This window comes from Scylla paramamosain, chromosome 1 (genome assembly GCF_035594125.1).
Source record: "Scylla paramamosain isolate STU-SP2022 chromosome 1, ASM3559412v1, whole genome shotgun sequence".
Lineage (NCBI taxonomy): Eukaryota > Metazoa > Arthropoda > Malacostraca > Decapoda > Portunidae > Scylla > Scylla paramamosain.
The window spans coordinates 16672501-16682500 of NC_087151.1; the positions used below are offsets into that span (position 1 = coordinate 16672501).

A 10000-nucleotide genomic window follows, 5' to 3' on the forward strand; every position below is an offset into this window, starting at 1 on the left:
TCTGCTTATGCTGTCGCCCTTTCTTCTCCGTTGGGCTCCTCCGATCACAATCTCATATCTTTATCTTGTCCTATCACTCCAATCCCTCCTCAGGATCCCCCTAAGCGAAGGTGCCTCTGGCGTTTTGCCTCTGCTAGTTGGGGAGACCTGAAGAGGTATTTTGCTGATTTTCCTTGGAATGACTACTGCTTCCGTGTCAGAGACCCGTCTTTGTGTGCTGAGCGCATAACAGAGGTGATAGTGTCTGGCATGGAGGCATACATTCCTCACTCTTTTTCTCGTCCTAAACCTTCTAAACCTTGGTTTAACACAGCTTGTTCTCGTGCTATACATGATAGAGAGGTGACCCACAAAAGGTACTTAAGCTTTCCATCACCAGAATCTCATGCACTTTATATTTCTGCCCGGAACCATGCCAAGTCTGTTCTCCAACTAGCCAAAAACTCCTTCATTAACAGAAAATGTCAAAACCTTTCAAGATCTAACTCCACTCGTGATTTCTGGCATCTAGCCAAAAATATCTCCAATAACTTTGCTTCTTCTTCTTTCCCTCCTCTCTTTCAACCAGATGGCACCACTGCTTTCACATCTATTTCTAAAGCTGAACTCTTTGCTCAAACCTTTGCTAAAAACTTTACCTTGGACGATTCTGGGCTTGTTCCTCCCTCTCCTCCACACTCTGACTACTTCATGCCACCTATTAAAATTCTTCGCAATGATGTTTTCCATGCCCTCGCTTGCCTAAACTCTCGGAAGGCTTATGGACCTGATGGGGTCCCTCCTATTGTTCTCCGAAACTGTGCCTCCGTGCTTGCACCTTGCCTAATCAAACTCTTTCAGCTCTGTCTGTCAACATCTACCTTTCCTTCTTGCTGGAAGTTTGCCTACATTCAACCTGTTCCTAAAAAGGGTGACCGTTCTAATCCCTCAAACTACTGTCCTATTGCTTTAATTTCCTGCCTATCTAAAGTTTTTGAATCTATCCTCAACAGGAAGATTCTTAAACATCTATCACTTCACAACCTTCTATCTGATCGCCAGTATGGGTTCCGTCAAGGCCGCTCTACTGGTGATCTTCTGGCTTTCCTTACTGAGTCGTGGTCATCCTCTTTTAGAGATTTTGGTGAAACTTTTCCTGTTGCCTTGGACATATCAAAAGCTTTTCATAGAGTCTGGCACAAAGCTTTGATTTCCAAACTACCCTCCTACGGTTTCTATCCTTCTCTCTGTAACTTCATCTCAAGTTTCCTTTCTGACCGTTCTATTGCTGCTGTGGTAGACGGTCACTCTTCTTCTCCTAAATCTATTAACAGTGGTGTTCCTCAGGGTTCTGTCCTGTCACCCACTCTCTTCTTATTATTCATTAATGATCTTCTAAACCAAACTTCTTGTCCTATCCACTCCTACGCTGATGATACCACCCTGCACTTTTCCACGTCTTTTCATAGACGTCCAACCCTTCAGGAGGTAAACATATCACGCAGGGAAGCCACAGAACGCCTGACTTCTGATCTTTCTAAAATTTCTGATTGGGGCAGAGCAAACTTGGTATTGTTCAATGCCTCAAAAACTCAATTCCTCCATCTATCAACTCGACACAATCTTCCAGACAACTATCCCCTCTTCTTCATTGACACTCAACTGTCCCCCTCTTCTACACTGAACATCCTCGGTCTGTCCTTTACTTATAATCTGAACAGGAAACTTCACATCTCATCTCTAGCTAAAACAGCCTCTATGAAGTTAGGTGTTCTGAGACGTCTCCGCCAGTTTTTCTCAACCCCCCAGCTGCTAACTCTGTAAAAGGGCCTCATCCGTCCATGTATGGAGTATGCTTCACATGTCTGAGGGGGTTGCACTCATACTACTCTTCTAGACAGGGTGAAATGAATGGAAAATTTAGAAAGATCAGAAGTCAAGCGTTCTGTGGCTTCTGTGCGTGAAATGTTTACCTCCTAAAGGGTAGGACGTCTATGAAAAGACGTGGAAAAGTGCAGGGTGGTATCATCAGCGCAGGAGTGGATAGGACAAGAAGCCAGAAGATCACCAGTCGAGCGGTCTTGACGGAAACCATACTGGCGATCAGATAGAAGGTTGTGAAGTGATAAATGTTTAAGAATCTTCCTGTTGAGGATAGATTCAAAAACTTTAGATAGGCAGGAAATTAAAGCAATGGGACGGTAGTTTGAAGGATTAGAACGGTCACCCTTTTTAGGAACAGGTTGAATGTAGGCAAACTTCCAGCAAGAAGGAAAGGTAGATGTTGACAGACAGAGCTGAAAGAGTTTGACTAGGCAAGGTGCAAGCACGGAGGCACAGTTTCGGAGAACAATAGGAGGGACCCCATCAGGTCCATAAGTCTTCCGAGGGTTTAGGCCAGTAAGGGCATGGAAAACATAATTGCGAAGAATTTTAATAGGTGGCATGAAGTAGTCAGAGGGTGGAGGAGAGGGAGGAACAACCCCAGAATCGTCCAAGGTAGAGTTTTTAGCAAAGGTCTGAGCAAAGAGTTCAGCTTTAGAAATAGATGTGATAGCAGTGGTGCCATCTGGTTGAAATAAAGGAGGGAAAGAAGAAGCAGTTATTGGAGATATTTTTGGCTAGATGCCAGAAGTCACGAGTGGAGTTAGATCTTGAAAGGTTTTGACACTTTCTGTTAATGAAGGAGTTTTTGGCTAGAACAGACTTGGCATGGTTCCGGGCAGAAATATAAAGTGCATGAGATTCTGGTGATGGAAGGCTCAAGTACCTTTTGTGGGCCATCTCTCTATCATTTATAGCACGAGAACAAGCTGTGTTAAACCAAGGTTTAGAAGGTTTAGGACGAGAAAAAGAGTGAGGAATGTACGCTTCCATCCCAGACAGTATCACCTCTGTTATGCGCTTAGCACACAAAGACGGGTCTCTGACACGGAAGCAGTAATCATTCCAAGGAAAAATCAGCAAAATACCTCTTCAGGTCCCTCCCCAACTTACTCTTTGCGCGAGTATTAAAGGCCTCCAACTGAATTTTATACTCATAGATTATACATTTTATCAGCACCTGTACCAAATATGTTATGTTACCTCATTCACTCATTACTCATGTTTACTTGATTAATTTCTATCCGAACACATTCCAGAGACAATAAAGCAATAGTAATTTGTCAATAAAACTCCATACCGATGTTGATGATACGTAAAATATAATACATGTAAATTAAACATGGTACATTAATTTTTCAAAAGTTCCTGGAAAGATGCATGAAATAAAAAAAAAAAAAATAAATAAATAAATAAAACGTTAGGAACCGCTAAAATATATGAATATAAAACACGGTGGTAGGATTTTTAATTTACACTCGCACATAGAGTAACATCTAATGCTCTGTTATCACTCAATACTCATACTCCATTTCTATCCTGACATACTTCACAGACAACACAACAATGCTAATTAGCCAATATAACCCCCAACAGATGTTAATTCTCATCGAAATAGTTTCCGGGAGCAACTTCAACGGTGGGAGCGATTTGGCACGACAACGCTAGTAGTAGTAATAGCAGTTGTAGTACTATAGTCCGTTCACTTAACCTAGATTCCTGGCGCTTAGACGGGTTTGTAAGCTCGCAGATGATTGGCTGCACCGCTCTCGCTAGCGCTCACGTCAAGCCACATTTTCCATGCTCGAGTGAGCGTTGTTTCTATATTATATGCCATAACTCACTTCATATACGGAATAGCTAATTTTGGTTAACACCATCAGTCTCGGCAGTGACTGTAGAATTAAGATGTACTGTAAAAATTTGACAAAACAAAAAGAAAAATGGTATTACGAAACGAGTTGAACTGCGAAGATGTTATAAAAAAAATCATAACGATTTACTTATGCTCGCTTTTTTTTCAACAGTTAATCACAGAATGCTGAAATATATTATTACATTAAGTAGGAAAAACTCTTGTGAACACGAGAGTAGTAGCAGTAGGAGTAGTAGTAGTAGTTAAAGCGGTAGCAGTAGTAATGGAAACAGTAGTACTAATAACAGTGATACTAGTAGTAGAGATAGCAGAGATGTGGGGGGAGGGGGGGTGTGGCAGTCAGGTAGCGTATAGTCTGTTATAGTGGTGGTGTTGGTGGTGGTGGCTGCTTTACATGGAATACTGCTGATGATAGTGATGACGGCAATAACGGAGGGAGCGAGGGAGGGAAGGCCAATCTACATACAAGAGAGTCAGTACTTTCTTATTGATTACCACCATCACTATCATCATCATCAGCTTCATCACCACCACCACCACCACCACCACCACCACCACCTCATACATCACTGCTTGGACACCCCTCCTCCCCTACTGGCGACAGGTGAGACGCACACGAACACACACACTCTCCTTCCCTCACGCCCATCTTCCTCAAGGTCAGTGTTGTAATAGGCGGTGAAAAAAGTTAAAGGCTTCATTACAGGAGATACATTAATTGCAGGCCTGCCGGGAGCTCTTTGGTCGCAGCAGCTTGGGTATTACCCTGACTAATAACGCTGCGGCTCAGAGCTGCTTCGCGTCATTTTTTTTTTTCTCTCTTTTTGTTTTATTGATGAATTAGTGAATTTCGATATTTTTTATTGCTACTGTTAATACTTTTACTTCTACTTCTACCGCTACTACTATCATTACTACTACTACTACTACTGCTGGTGCTGGTGCTGGTGCTGGTGCTGCTGCTGCTGCTGCTGCTGATGATGATGATACTAGTATCACCACCACCACTACTACTACTACTACTACTACTACTACTACTACTACTACTACGCTGCAACTATTACTACTTCTACTACTGCTACTACTACTACTACTACTACTACTACTACTACTACTACTACTACTACTACTACTACTACTACGCTGCGACTACTACTATTTCTACTGCTACTACTACTGCTACTACTGCTACTACTACTTCTACTACTACTACTACTACTGCTACTGCTACTACTACTACTACTACTACTACTACTACTACTACTACTACTACTATTATTATTATTATTATTATTATTATTATTATTATTATTATTATTATTATCATTATTATTATTATTATTATTATTATTATTATTATTATTATTATTATTATTATTATTATTATAATCATAATTATTATTAACCCTTTGACTGCCACTTGGTACACCCTTCCCTAATTACCAATCATTCTGAGACATCTTTACTTGTTCTACAGCCACATCCAACCTTTGAATTGGGAAGAAATTGCAAAATGTATCTTTTTCATCACTTATAAAGACTTCACACATACTGCTAATTGTTTCGAGTCGCAGTGAAAGGGATAATAATGATACTGTCACCACCACTACTACTACTACTACTACTACTACTACTACTACTACTACTACTACTACTACTACTACTACTACTACTACTACTACTGCTACTATGTTGTGACTACTACTACGCTGCAACAGCAGCAGCAGCAGCAGCAACAACAACAACAACAACAACAACAACAACAACAACAACAACAACAACAACAACAACAACAACAACAACAACAACAACAACAACAACAACAACAACAACTACTACTACTACTACTACTACTACTACTACTACTACTACTACTACTACTACTACTACTACTACTGCTACCATTGACAGTGCTAATATCGTGATGGTCGAAGATAAATGTTTTAACTACTACGTTTGAAAGATTATTTCTCGTGTATAGTGTTTGCAAATTGCAGTATTCCATTTAGGTATTTGTGATTTCCTGATATGTTTACCAATTAATACATTTCTCATTAGTTATATGGTATTGGTTGTTTTAAGTTAAGTTACATTTTGTTAAGTGTACTTTTTTTTTTTAATTTTCTTTTAGAGTTGTTTTTTCCCTGTGCCTGTTCCCTACGTTGGTTAGCGGGAAGCATGTCTGGTGGTGAGGCGGCGATGTTTGACCTTATTTTCTGAGTTCCCAAGACGACAATCTCTTCCCCGGGAGGTTATTACAGTTTTAACCTTCGTGTTTTGTGAAGTGTGTGTCGGGGAGCGGTCGGTGGCTAATTGGTGCTGCCACATGTGCGTCTCCGTGTAATTTTACTGCTATTATAGCAAGATGTTGTAGTGCTCCCTCCCTTCCCCTTCCCTCTCTCCACTCACACGTCTGGCTTAGACAGGGTGACTCCCTCGGTCCTGCACATCAGGACTCGGGATCAGGCCAGGTCATGTGCTGCTTACCTGCTACCGATGAGAGAGAGAGAGAGAGAGAGAGAGAGAGAGAGAGAGAGAGAGAGAGAGAGAGAGAGAGAGAGAGAGTAAACAAGAACATAAGGAAATAAAGAGTTGCAAGGAGCCAGTAGGCGTGGTTACACGCGGTAGTCCCTACATGGAACATTATCTACTTTTATTTGCCTACCATCTCTATTCATAAATTTCTGTAATCTTTGAGATCTCTCTGTTGACTCGACACTAACAGCCTGACTAATTTATTCCAGTCATCTGCCACTTTATCCAAGAACCAATTTCCTTTTATTTCTTTCTTTATATATATATATATATATATATATATATATATATATATATATATATATATATATATATATATATATATATATATATATATATATATATATATATATATATATATATATATATATATATATATATATATATATATATATATATATATATATATATATATATATATATATATATATATATATATATATATAAACTTTATTCAAGCCTAACCCTCTCCTTCTGCCCCTCTCCTGACAACAAGTGGTAAGGATTTTGTTCATATTACCCTTCACCATTGTTTTTCCTGGATGTCTCTCAAAGCCTCTCTCAAATCCCCGCTTACCTGTATTTTTTTTTATTTTTATTTATTTATTTTTTTTACGAATGTAATCTCAAAAACGTTAAACTTCCCTCCCAAGCAATATTTCGCGTCCTTTGTATCATTCCTTTCCGTACCTCTATACTGTCCTACGGACTTTTATCCCTCCTTTGTTGTGGAGACTAAAACTGTACTGCATAGTCTAGGAATGTCTGTTAGATGGATAGATAGATTGATATAGATATGCAGTAATTATAATAATAATAATAATAATAATAATAATAATAATAATAATAATAATAATAATAATAATGATAATGATAATAATATTAATATAATCGTTTTTGATGTTGTTGTTGTTGTTGTTGTTGTTGTTGTTGTTGTTGTTGCTACTGTTATTATTATCACTGATATTATCATTGCTGTTTTATTGTTCCTAACCCTTGGGACTTATCTAAGAGGAGTTACGATTGTTTTAATTGCATTGCAGACTTTCACACTCGAGGTCCCAGTACATCACACCCCTTCCCACAATTCCTCCCAACTCCCTCATGTCTTATCTTATCTTGTCTCGTATCATTGCAGCCGCCGTGTTGCCAGCAGCCTTGATTATCTTGATAGATAAGTATGTTACCCGCCAGAGAAAGTATCCATGGAGTATTGTTAATATTGATTTCTAATAATGGAACAGTAGGAATGATCTGGTTTGGTCTGCTGTCTGTTCATCTGTACCACCTCACCGCGAGACTCACCAGGCTTGTTTATGGTGGCATCACATAATCTTACTACTTTCGCAAAGACGCTGAATGATACAAATATTTGGCATCGCCTGAAGTTCCTAACCCAAATCTAGCGACTCTTAACAACTTCATAATCATCCTTATATAATCAGATTAATAATAAGTTTAACCTCTTTCTCCGTTCGAATACCTAAGGTTATGAAGTGACTTTTGATTTACTTTAGAAATGCTCTTCAGGCTGGGTGGCTGAGCTTCAGGTGATGCAATATTTGTTTTTAGAATGATTTTTGTGTTACTATACTGTTGTGCCACTTCTGAATATCCTGTTCAAAAGGAGGCGGTGCGTGCGTACATTCAGTACTGTGATGGATTGATCACAAGACTAATTATATCTAATCCACTTGAACGTGTCGATTACAATCGCGACATTACTGATGTGGTGGTGTGGTCAGTTCAGCACATACTCTCTAGGCTGTCCTTTGTCCACGTCCAACGTGAGTGTAATGTGAAGGTGTTGTTGGGCTTTATTGACGCGGTGCTTCACCGCCCACAACGGTATATTTTACAATTACTATTGCATAAAGAACACACGCTGCATTATGACTAGGTGTGGCGAGTGGTCTTGATAAATTGGGAGCTTATGGAAAGTTGGACTCAAATTACTATCATTAGCTCTACTCTAGGAGTGCTCACTGGCGCAGGGCCAATGTACATTTTTCAGAGAAATGGAACGGACACAGGTAAAACAACAGCGGGATCATTTGGTTGGCCATTGCTTTGCTTCACTTGTCGCCTGGGACGGTGTGGGTGTGAGTGATGCTTCCCACCGCCCAGCACACATTCTTCCAGGGAACTGTGACTCTTCTTGCGTACATTACGTGTCATGTGTCACTTCATTGTTAACAGAGTTACAGTTTCCTACCACTCCTTCTATTGTCATGATCAAACAAGTACTTGAAGTGTAGAAAGTTTTGTCAAATTGAATCTTTAAGCACTAATTTATAAAATACAATATGTTACTGCAGAAATTTATTCAAAGGTGAAATAGAGTGACCACTTTGTGTTTATCAAATCTTCTGGAAGGTTAAGAGAATGAAATTGAAAATACTTATTTGAGCTCTCGCCATTTCTAATGGTTCCACGCTCTTCCTTCATACTGGTACATGAAATGCACCTCTTGGCCACTGTGTAGCCTATTGAAGTCTGTATCACGTGCTATCCTTTGATATATATACATATATATATATATATATATATATATATATATATATATATATATATATATATATATATATATATATATATATATATATATATATATATATATTATTATTATTATTATTATCATTATCATTATTACATTTAACAAAATATAAAATAGGTGGTAATTGTTACCGGGCTAGCTGGGTATGGAGAAACAGTGGTAATGGGGCGTTTTGTAAAGCAAGAAATCAGTGAATCCCTCACTAATTATTACCCATGCCGTGCACGCAGCACGCGTGAGATGTGCACCTGCTCGTCCTTAATATTATTATGAATAAAGAAGATTAAAGAAATTTTGTTTAACTGACACTTTAGTGAATATTTTTACACTCTATTTGGCGTTAAAGAGGGATCGATATCTGTCGCATAGACCAAAGAGTGAATGAAAAATCCTCTTCAGCATTATAAACTTTAAAAGTTGATGGGTGACATAATTTTTACGGCATTAGTGCAATACCTGTGAAATATTAGTAAAAGATAAGTGCATTATGATGATAAAGTTTAGTTAATAAATGCCGTATTCATAATTTAGACGAAAGATCAAATCAGATTACGCATACAATTTACGTGTCAACTATTTAACGCTCGATCTATTTTTATTTGTATCATTAATTAAATGTAAATAAATAAATTTATATATTGGTGATAAATAATTTGCATTTTATAAATAATGAAATAGAAATATTATACAAAAATCTAAAACAAAATACTACTTATCCAACAACTGCCATCAACTCAACTGTTAACGCCCGATAGTCTACTCGGACAGTTGTGGGAATGGTGGTGTGGTAACCTGCTCTCGATCTATGTAAAAATACTCTTCATTTCTTCACCACTACTTCTTCCCAAGGGTTTGATAATGGATCCAGATGCTACTTATAGATGTCCTGGTGATGTGTCGTGGCCGGCGAGTGGAGAACATGTGGGGACTAGAAACAGGAGACGGGATGGATAGGTTAGGTGCTATCTGCCTTTGTCAACTTCATTTTGCTGAAGTGAATGATATGATTATTCTAGCTGAGTAGCTACAATGTTTTGGTACTGTAGTGCCACTGCGGTACATGAAACAGTATATGATGCAGCCAGTGATGATTCTTGAAATGGAAACTTAAGAATTATTTGAAAAATACCACATGACAGGAGGGCTTGTCCTAGATGTTCTTTTGTGCA

The 10000-nt window shown here is 38.6% G+C and overlaps 1 protein-coding gene across 3 annotated transcripts in view; it reads right to left on the reverse strand.

Moving 5' to 3' along the window:
* Positions 1 to 10000, reverse strand: part of LOC135101556 (serine/threonine-protein kinase MAK-like) — a 119191-nt gene that overhangs the window by 28786 nt on the left and 80405 nt on the right. The window lies entirely within an intron of this gene.